This window comes from Melozone crissalis, unplaced genomic scaffold, assembly GCF_028551555.1.
Source record: "Melozone crissalis strain CALT ecotype California unplaced genomic scaffold, PUWL_Pcris_2 ptg000096l_1, whole genome shotgun sequence".
Taxonomy (NCBI): domain Eukaryota; kingdom Metazoa; phylum Chordata; class Aves; order Passeriformes; family Passerellidae; genus Melozone; species Melozone crissalis.
In genome coordinates, this window is record NW_026535873.1 from 2,682,580 (window position 1) to 2,694,023 (window position 11,444).

The following is an 11,444-nucleotide window of genomic DNA, read 5'->3' on the forward strand; positions in this document are numbered from 1 at the left end:
GGACAGCAGCAGGGCTGCAGAGCTCTCAGCATCTCCTGCAGAGGAGAGCAGGGCACCCAGGGAGCCTCCTTTCCTTTGGCCAGGCACGTTCCCCCATGCTGGGGCTGAGTCCTGTGGCAGCTGCAGCTGCTGCTGGGCCCTTGCCAGGGGCTGAGGCCGTGGGGCAGTGCCCAGAGCAGCCTGGCCTGAGCAGAGCTGTGGGGCCAGAGCCAGCTGGGCTGGGCTGGGGAGAGGCCCATGGTGCTGCCCAGAGCTCAGGGCAGCTGGAAGAGCTTGCAGGGAGCTGGGCTGGGCTCAGAGAACCTGGTCCAGAAACCATCAGTGTCCATCTCAGCCTGGCTGAGCGTTCCGGGGCCAAGAAGAGCAGCCCAGGGTCTGCAAGTTCTCTGGGTGGGAGCTGAGCTTGGGAGCCCCTGAGCCCTGCCAAGGGCTGGGGCTGCATCTCCAGTTCCAGAGGAGATGGGACAGATGGGAGCACAGACAAATCATTCCTGCTGGATTCTTTCTTGTGTTTGCTTGTACAGGTGACCTGGATCCATATGTAGAGGAGGTGCTTGGTGACAGATAACACTGGTAGAGTGAGAAGAATAATATTATGTAGCTGAAAATAATATTTCATGCATAATACACACTGAGGAAAAAAAGGCACATATGATCAGAACAGCATCTGAGTTTTTCAGAGGATGAGAGACCCATTGATGTTCCAGTAGTCAAACCTGTTCAAATACTTTCTCAGTGCTTCCTTGAGATGAGAGGTGACCAGCAGAGGCCAAGGCCAGCCAGAGCTCTCTGTCCTGGCAGCTTTTGTCTGGAAGAACCCTTGCATATAGGGAATTTTTCAGAGGGAGTATCAATTTTGGCTGTGAGAACTGGGGAAGACAGATGGTTCTTTTCCATAGGAAGGAAAGCACAGAGCCCCCGTTCTCCAGGGGCTGATGAGAGGCAGCCCCCAGCATTCCAAGATCAGCTGGACCTGTCAGGTGGCCCCTGGGAGGCCAAACCAGCCAGATCTTTTCCATGTCCTCATGGTTCCCTGGGGCCCCACCGTGTCACAATGCTCTCCATGATTCCATGGGGCCTTGCAATTCCACAGTGCTCTCCATGGATCCACGGTGTCCTGCAGGAACACAACGGCCCTTTTGTTCCACAAGGCCCTGAAATGCAGCAATGGCCTCTTGGTTCCACAAAGCCCTGCTGCTTCACACTGGGCCCTTGGGACCATGCGGCCCAGCAGAGCCACAGTGATGGCCTTGGTGCCACGGGGTCCTCACAGTGTCACAGTGGCCCCTTCATTTCACCAGGCCCCACAGTGTCACAATGGTGTCCATGATTCCACAGGTTCCTACAGTGTCACCACAGGAAAGAAACCACAGAGCCCCAGTATTTCAGGGTCTGTTGAACTGCAGTCACCAGAGGCCTAGGACAGGCAGATCTGTTTGTCCTGGCCGGTTTCTCTGGGAGCAACTCTTGGATATTTGAAATTTTATATGTGGAATCCCAATTTCAGTCAGTTTTGCCTGGAGGAGAAGAAGGCCAGTTCTTTTCCACAGAAAGGAAAGCACAGAGCCCTTGTGTTTGGAAGGCAGGTGAGAGCCGGCCCTGAGGAGGCCAAGGGCTGCCAGACTCGTTGGTAATGGAAGCTTTTCTCTGGCAGCAATCCCTGGATATTGGGAATTTTGGAGAGGGAATCCTGTTTTGGCTGTAGATGCTTGAATGAGAAATGCAGCTCTTTTCCATTTGAAAGTCAGCTCAGACCCCAGGGTTTCAGGGGTACATGAGAAAAGACCCTTGACATGCCAAGGGCAGTTGGACCAGTCAGGCCAAGCCAACCAGACCTGTTCCTTGTTCTTTAGGATTCATGGGGCCCTGCAGTGTCACAGTGGTGGTGTCATATTGGATCCTTGCCTCCATGAGGCCCAGATGTGTCACACTGGCCTCTTGTTTCCATGGAGCTCCACAGTGTCACAATGGTCCCTTGCTTCCATGAGGCTTAGCAGTGTCACAGGGGTCTCCTTGGTGCTGCAGTGTCACAATGGACCCTTGGTTCCATGGGGACTCACAGTGTCAGAAGGGTCCCCTTGGTTCCATGAGGAGCTGCAGAGCCCCTTGATTCAACAAGGTCTCCAAGTGTCATCATGGCCTGCAGGATTCCATGAGGCCCCACAATGTCCCAATGGACCTTTGGTTCCATGGTGTCCTGAACTGCTCCATGAATCCTTAGTTCCATGGGGTCCTGGAGTGTCACAATGGCCTCCTTGGTTCCATGGTGCTATACAGTGTGACAACTGCCCCTTGGCCTGCCAGGACTGCAGAGTGTCACAATGGTTCCTTCCTTCCATGAGGCCTGTAGTGTCACAATGGTCTCCATGATCCCATAAGGCCTTGCAGTGTCACAACAGACCATTGGTTTCATGGAGCCCCATAGTGTCACTATGGTCCCCTTGGCTCCACAAGGCTCTGAAGTGCCACAATGGCCCTTTGGTTTCTCGAGGCCACCAAGTGTAAAAACAGCCTCCATGGTTCCATGAGGCCCTGCTGTGTAACAATGGACCTTGGGTTCCAGGATGCCCCAGAGTGTCGCATTGGTATCCTTGGTTCCACGGTGTCAGAATGGACCCTTCAACCCATGGACACCCACAGTGTTCATTGCAGTCTCCTTCATTCCACCAGGCCCTGCCATGCTCTAATGGCCCCTTGGTTCCTGTGGGTCCCAAAGGGTCAGAACAGTCTCCATTGTTCCATGAGGCCCCACAATGTCACTGTGCTCCCCTTGGTTCCACAGGGCCCCACAGTGGAACAATGGACTCTTGGTTCCATGAGGTTCCTCAGTCCCAATGGTCTCCTTGGATCCGCAGTGTCACAGCGGCCCCTTGGCTCCATGTGGCCACCCTGTGTCACAATGGAACATGGTTCCATGAGGCCACACAGTTTAACAAGGGACCCTTGATTCCATCAGGCCTTGCTGTGTCCCAATGGACTTCTGGTTCCATGAGCTCTCACACTGCCAGCAGCAGTCTCCTTGGTTCTGCAGTGTCACCATGGACCCTTTGTTCCATGAGGTCCCGCAGTAGAACACGCTCACCTTGGTTCCGTGAGGTTCTGCAGTGTCACAATGGACCCATGGTTCCACCAGGCCTTGCTGTGTCACAATGGCCCCTTGATTCCAAGAGGTTTCTCAGGTCACAATGATCTCTTTGGATCCGCACCATCACAATGGACCATTGGGTCAATGTGGCCCCAATGTGCCAAAATGGATTTTGGTTCCATGGGGTTCTGCTGTGTCACCATGTACCCTTTTTTCCATGACTTTGCACAGTGTCACAGCTGACTCCTTGGTTCTCTGAGGCCAGACTCTCACCAAATCTCTGAAATATCAGAATAAGTTTCCTTAACACTCATTTGCAATTTCAGAGGGTATCATTTACTCAGGCCAGAGGTCCAACATGGGAAAACTACTAACCTCACATGAATGTGTAATTCTACCAGAGTGTTGCTCATATACCGTTGATAAATGTGAATTACAATTTACCCATTTCCATAAAACCCACCTCAACTTCCCAGATTCCTTCCTTGTTTTCTCTATCCCTGCACCCTTGAGCCAGATGTCTTCTTCTTTTCTTCCAGCCATCCTTGCTGGGAAAGCGGCCCTGCATGCCTTGTTCCTGTGCTGAAAGTTCACAGGCAGGGTAAAAGTGGAATGAACCCTTTTGCTATCAGCCCCAGGCTTTGTGTGGGCAGGAAGAGGCAGGCAGGAGGCAGAGCTGTCAGCAAAGGAAGGGGCCAGCCAGGTGGGGCAGCCGGGGGATGCCGACAGCCTGCAGGGACAGAGGCGCAGGGCAGGGACACCGTAGCACAGCCTGGGCTGCACAGGGCACAGGCATGTGCAGCAGCTGCAAGACAGCCCTGCCAGAGCCAACTTGAGCAGCACTTTGGCCATGGCTGCTGGGCCTGGGCCTGAGGCAGGAGCAGGAGACAAGTGACCCTTGCAGGCCTGGGGCCTCATTGCCTCCTTGTCCCTGCTCAGCAGCCTGGCAGGGGCCACCCCATGCTCCTGCCCTTGCCATTGCACATCCCCACATGCCAGTGCCCATCCCGGCAAGAGCCCTGAGCAAGGAGGGAGGGACAGCATCTGCCTGGCCAGGGGCTGGGGCTCAGGCCTTGGCCCTTGGCATTCCTCAAACACATCCAGCTTTGCTCAGCACCAGAGACACCTTGTCCTTGTTTGTCCCCAGCTGTCATCACTGCCTCCAGTGTTCTGCTCTAACTGGAACCTGGGGACACTTTCCCAGTTGTGTCCCTCAGTGGGACCCACTAAAACTTCAAGAAAGTTTGGAGTTTCAATTTAATTTTGAGTTCTTGAGAAGTTTTTTGAAGTCACTCTCAGGGACTGAATCTGATGTAAACATCAATGCCCTGTGAGAATCATTAAAATTTTCCTAGTCCAGTGGTGAAGAAAGGTTAAAAAGAACTTTTAAGAAATATCGGTCTCTATTTTAATGCAGGTATTTTTTTTATTTCTCATGAGAGCACAGTTGATTGCAGCATTGTGTGATTGATATTGACCCAGGGTCTCTCCTCACCGTCTCTGGCCTGCTCACAGAAGCTCTGCCTTGAGCTCTGACCCAGTGTGGACAACTTGCTCCACATTGCTCAGCCCCATCCTGTCTGTCCTCACTGCTCTGGGACCTGCTGTGCTTGGAGAGCTGGCTGCACTCAGCCTAAGAGGGGTTTTCCCTTTTTTGGGTTTTTTGAAGGAATCTGAAACTCCTGAGTTTCCCCACTGCAAACAGACACACTGCTCAGGTGTGTGCCAGCCCCATGTGCCACCAAAGCCACGGCAGAGCTGCCCTGGGCCAGCTGTGAGGGTGGATCATCAGCCCAAGCTGCACTGGGCCCCTGCAAGGGGCTGTGTCCATGGGTGCTGCACTGACCCCACTGCTGGGTTTGGCTGCCACGGCCACTGAGAGAAATTAAACTGTCCTTGGAAACATTGGGTAGGACTGGGACATACTGGGGAACACTGGGAACGCTGTGGGAAACACTGGAACATACTGGGAGTGACACTGGGGAGGACTGGGACATCCTGGGAACACGAGGAATATTGAAGGGGAATCTGGGCAGACTGGGATGGACTGCGGGGTGCACTGAGACATAACTGGAGTGACGCTGGGGGAGACTGGGAGAAACCGGGGACCCTGGGGACATTGCAGGGAAGACTGGGGACGCTGGGGAAGAACTGAAATGGACTGGAAATGAATGACAGTGTATTGGGAGAGACTGGGCTATACTGGGAGGGCCTGGAGGAGACTGGGATTGAACTGTGAATAAACTGGTCTGTACTGGGAGGGACTACAGAGGTTGAATGGGCTGTTCTCGCCTCCCATTTGCCGATGCTCCAGCCTATTGCTTTCAGCAGCCAATCAGCGTACAGACCGGAGCCCTGAGGGCGGTGCCTTATGTCGGCGCCATCTTTTATTTTTGCTTACAACTCCCGTCATTCACCGCTGCCCAATTCAGCCCTATTGGAGCCGGGACTACAACGCCCGTCATGCCCCACGCTCCACAGAACTCCGGCATCCGCCCCCATCTGTCCTATAAGTGTCCCCCAGACCCTCCAGGATCCCTCAGTGACCCCTCATCGCCCATTCGGGACACCCCACAGCGTTCCCAGACCTGTTGAGTGCTCCCAACCCCACAGATGCCCGGTACAGCCACCTCTGGGAATTCATCTCCTCTCATCCCCTGTGGCCCCAGAGTCCCTCAGAACACAGTCCTGCGCCTGAAACTCCTGCCGTGCCCTGCGTCCTAAAGAGCCCGGTCAGAGGTCCCCGAGCTCCACTCCAAGGGCTCATGAACCATTTAAGTTCCCCTGGGGATCTCCAGTCACGGCTCGGATGCAAAAGTGTGCCCCAAGTGCCGTCCCAGACCCCCAAATATCGTGTTCGAGCCACTTCCAGGACAACAGCTCACATCATGCTCTGCGCCGCGCGTCCAGCGCTATTCCACCCCGGACTTCATCTCCCGTCATACCCCACACCCCACCGACAGCCATTGCAGCTGCGCCCAGAACTCCCATGATGCTCCGCGGCCCCGTTTAACCGTATGATACCCGCGCCTACAACTCCCATCGTCCCCCACGCCCCAGAGAGCCCTGTTTGAGCCCCCCAAGGGCCTGCCCGGACCCCGAAGGGCCCCAATTTCCCCTCCCTGATCTCCAAGGGCCCCCCTGGACCCCCAAGTGATGCGTCAGACCCCCAACTGTCCCTCAGAATCCCTGAGTGCCCCTCCAAGTGCCCACCCGGCTCCCCTAAGTGTCCTCCAGATCCTCAAGTTCTCTCTGAATTCCCTCCCCAGTCCCAAAACTGCCCAAAATGGGCCCAAGAAATGTCTCCAGGGATCCCGATGTGACCCCTTCATCCTGTGTGAGAAAAAGATGATGAAAACAGGTGACAAAAAGTCTACAATTATATCTAACTACCATGAAGAGGGAGAAATAAATAGAGAGTAGATAGTAATTAAATAATGGAGTTATGTTTCTTATGTGAGATGCAAAGCTGTGTTTCGTGTCAGGTACAAGCAGGTGACGTGTGTACTTGTAAATGTGAAGTGTGTGGACATCGACAATGGGAGAGTTGTGAATTCTAATAATAACTGAGGAAAATGAAGCATAGAAAAAGGCCTTTGAACCTATCTTTTGTTTGCAATTAACCCTGGTTGATTTAGGAGCATTGGAATTAAGGTGTTAAGGATGTTGCTTTTTGCTTGCATTTAATCCATAAAAAAGCTCTGCAATAACAAACTTTTGAAGTATAATTTTAGAATATTACTTGCATTCTTGCACCTATAGCTTTGGAATATATATATAAAGGAAATATGCTTATCTCAAGCCTTATTGAAGCAGAGAAAAACAGCTTGAGAAAGGAAGATGAACATCACCTCAAGGATTTATGGTTTCGACCAAAGGGAAGCTAGACATCACTGTTATGAGATTTATAGTCTCTGCAATTAAAAGGTAGACACACATTTGGGGAGCTGGACTCCACCAGATGGAATTTGACTTTCTTCTTTCGGAAACCGGGCCGTCACCATCTGGGGATACTCCTTTGAGATACATCCTGAGTAACTAAAATCACAATAGTGTACAGAATTGTGATGTAATAATTTGGAATAAAAATTGCTGATGAGTAAAAATTTGGTAATAGAAACTGCTGAAAAAAAACTGATGAGTACTCCTATAAATACCTATAACCATCAATTATCGGTGTGCAGTTGGAGGGAAAACTTCCCCCACTGTACCCAGCGCTGTATTGCTCATACTTTACCATATTAAATAATAAATTGTTTGCTGCTTGAATATTGGCCTAGTCAAGCTTCTTATTCATAACAGATTTGGTGCATTGGCTGGGAATTTCCAAATCCATTGAGGGAGACTCCTGATCTCGGGGAGGCGTCCCACCTTGGAGGCTTCTGCCTCCGGTGGCCCTGAGTGACAGGGAAATCTCTCAGGGAAGAGGAAATCCATAAGGTAAATTATGAGCAAAGAATTTTGAGCTCCCGGAGTAGACTGCAGTAAATTCCCCTGTAAAAACTCGTGCACGAAGACCCAGGCTAGAAAACGAGGCTGTAAGTGTCACTTGGGTAGGTGGGATAAGAACGGGTGTAGGTGTGTAAGAGTGTGAATCCTGTGTGTATGAGATGTGACCTAGTCATGACATGAGTGAGGCGTTCTTCTAACCTCGGTTTCGCTACTCCGTGAGGGGAGCGGCAGGTGAAGGAACGAAGCGTGGGGAAAAGGATTCTCTGTATGTAAAAGGTCGAGGGTGGTGAGATAAGATAATAATTACGGAGAGGAATTTGTCTTCTTTTCCTGGTAGAGAATCAGAGGTGGGAGGCGTTAGAAGGGACTTGTTATTAGGGAAATTCCTGACAAGAAAGGACTAAGGTCTGAACGAGTGAGATCAGAGCAAATGAGGGTACACCCGTTCTGGGGAAAAAAAAAACTGGTGAATGCCAGAGCAAAAACCCAGGAGCTGGTATAAACCAGCAGGAAAATAAAGGTACTGAAGGTACTGGAAAAAGAGGGAGCATTTTGCCAGATATACCCCAGGGTATATCTGCCCCCTGGGGGTAATGTTAAAATTGTGGGACAAATGTGAATCCAGGAGAGAAAAAAGTAAAGAGAAAATGATACAATATTGTATGGTAGAATGGACTAAGGAAATGATATGACCTGATAATTTATACTGGCCAATGCATGGGTCATCTGAAGGGTGGATCTGTAAGGCCTTGAATGCCTATGTAAATAAAAAGGACCCTATTAACGAAGAAGAAAGCGATTATGCTGCTTTATGGCATGGGTCCTGGCCTACTCCTCTGTATGCATTAAAACCAAAAAGAGAAGACATCAGTGTGACCCCTTAGATAACCTTCCTCCACCCCTTATCTACCACAGCCAGCTACACTGGCCGAGGTGCCTCATCCAGCACCTAATCCAGCACCCTTTGCACTCATTCCAGCACCCCCTGCACCACAAGCCCCGGTGGCTCCACTCCCGCTGCCACAAGCCCTGGTGGCTCTGCTGCCACTGCCACAAGCCCCGGTGGCTCCAATCCCAGTACTTGATTCACCACCAGCACACAGAACGAGAAGCCAGGAAAGGGCACGAGCAGAAAGCAGTGGGGACAGCAATAAAGAAGGGAAGGGGGGGCAGCTGTACCCATTGAGGGAAGTACCATTAGTAGGAACTCAAGGGAGACCAGTCATCGGGTATGTGTCAGCACCCCTGAACATCAGGGATGTGAGGGCTTTTAAAAAAGAAATGGGAAGGTTACTTGAAGGTCCTCTGGGGGTGTCTGAAAGGTTAGATCAGTTTCTAGGACCCAGTATTTACACCTGGACAGAGATTCAGTCAATTTTAAGTATTTTATTTACATCAAAGGAGAGGCAGTTGATAAGACAGGCTGACATGAGAATTTAGGATAGAGATCACCAGCAGGGACCTTTAGGAGAAATGAAATGGCCCCTAGCAGCCCCTAACTGGGACCATAACAACGACCAGGACAGGCAGAATATGGTGGATCTCAGGAATATTCAGGGAATTCGAGAAGCAGTCCCCAGAGGGCAAAATATTAACAAGGCCCTGGATGACGACAGGGGAAAGATGAGTCATCCATAGATTGGTTAGAAAGAATAAGGAAGAGTATACAAATGTATTCGGGATTAGATCCTGATACAGCAGTGGGGGAAGCATTAATCAAAACTCCGTTTGTGGCTAAATCCTGTGAGGATATTAGAAGGAAACTTAGAAAGTTAGACGGCTGGCAGGAGAGAGGTTTGCAAGAATTGTTAAGGGAAGCACAGAGAGTTTATGTCCGCAGAGATGAAGAAAAGGCGAAAGCTAAAGATAAGGTTTTCGTGACTGCAGTAAAAGCGGTTCAGAATGGTGGTGCATCTTCAGGGGATGCTAAAAGCACGAGAAAAATAACAGGTGAGGGTTCTAAAAGACCTACCAGCTTTTGGTATGGAAGGAGATGTTAAATGTTTTGCAAGAAGCGGGAGGCAGATCAAAAACTGTTTGTAGAAGATTAGCGATGTCAGGGTCTCTATTTATTAGGGATCACACCATCGCAAGAGCCCTTGATAAAATTAAAAGTAGGTCCCCAAGGTGAAGAAGTCACCTTTTTAGTAGATACAGGTGCTGAAAGATCAACAGTGCAAAGATTACCAAAAGGATGCAAAATCAGCGGGAAAACAGCTCAAGTAATTGGAGCAAAAGGGAAGGCCTTTAAGGTTCCCTTTATTGAAGAAGTACTAATTGAATCAAAGGGAAAAGTGGATATTAGTGATCTATTACTAGTTTCAGAAGCAGAATGCAATCTTTTGGGGAGAGACTTGATTCTTTCGTTAAAAATTGGTATTCAACCACAAAATGATCAACTAATGGTACAGCTGTACAAATTGACCGACAAGGATGGGAGTAAAATATGTCCTGATATCTGGTCCACTCCTGGGGAGATGGGTAAATTGGATATAGAGCCCTTAAAAATCGCCATTGTAAACCCTGAGCTTCCTATAAGGGTGAAACAATACCCTATTCCACTAGATGGGAGGTGAGGGCTAAAGCCAATAATTGAAGAACTCTCAGGGCAGGGCAAGTTAGAAGAATGTATGTCACCCCACAACACCCCCATAATCCCTGTGAAGAAAAGTGACGGCAGCTACCGTCTAGTCCAAGACCTAAGGGCTGTCAGTCAACGAACAGCCACAAGGTTTCCTGTAGTAGCTAACCTGTATACATTACTAAGTCAGATTTCCTCTGACTCTAGCTGGCATGGTGTAGTGGATTTGAACAATGCCTTTTGGTCCTGTCCTTTAGAGGAGGGATGCAGGGACTATTTTGCCTTTGAGTGGCAAGATCCAGATACAGGGAGAAAACAACAATTAAGGTGGGCGGTACTTCCACAGGGTTTTACAGAATACCAGAATATTTCGGCCAGGCTTTAGAAAGAATTTTACAAGATTTTGAAAGACCAGAAGGAACTAAACTAGTACAATATGTAGATGATCTATTAATTGCAGGAGAGAATCAGAAGCAAGTGAGAGAAGCAACAATCAGTCTGTTGAATTTCTCGGGAAAGAAAGGCCTAAAGGTTTCAAGGGCAAAGTTACAATTTGCTGAAGAGGAAGTGAAATATCTAGGTCACTGGCTGAGTAAAAGAACAAAGAAATTAGATCCTGAGAGAATATCGGGCATACTGAGTCTGCCTTCCCCTAATATCAAAAGGGAAGTGCCACAACTCTTAGGGTTATTGGGATATTGTAGACAATGGATAGATAGATATAGCCAATGTGAAATTTTTGTATGAAAAATTAACAGTCAATACAGTGAAATGGAACCAGGAGGATGAAAAACAATTTAAGAGTTTGAAAGATGCTCTAATTCAAGCCCCAGTACTCCGCCTACTTAACTTCGATAAACCTTTTCAATTATTTGTAAATACTGCTGAGCAAACTGCTTATGGAGTTCTTACCCAGCACCGAGGAGGAGACAAAAAGCCGGTGGGGTATTATTCAAAGTTACTGGATCCTGTTAGTCGAGGATGGCCAATATGTTTACAAGCTATAGTTGCAACAGCCCTTCTGGTAGAAGAAGCAAAGAAAGTTACATTTGGAGGTCCTTTATTAATATATATCCCCCCCCACAACGTTAGAAGCATATTGCATCAAAAAGCAGAGAAGTGGCTCACTGATAGCCGGATTTTAAAGTATGAAGCTATCTGGACACATTCCTCTGAACTGGAACTTAAAGTCACTCCGGCTCAGAACCCTGCTCAATTTCTCTATGGGGAGCCAGCTGAAGAGCTTGCTCATCACTGTGTGGAATTAATTGAATTACAAACAAAAGTGAGACCATATTTAAGTGAGATGAAGCTCTAGTGGGGAAA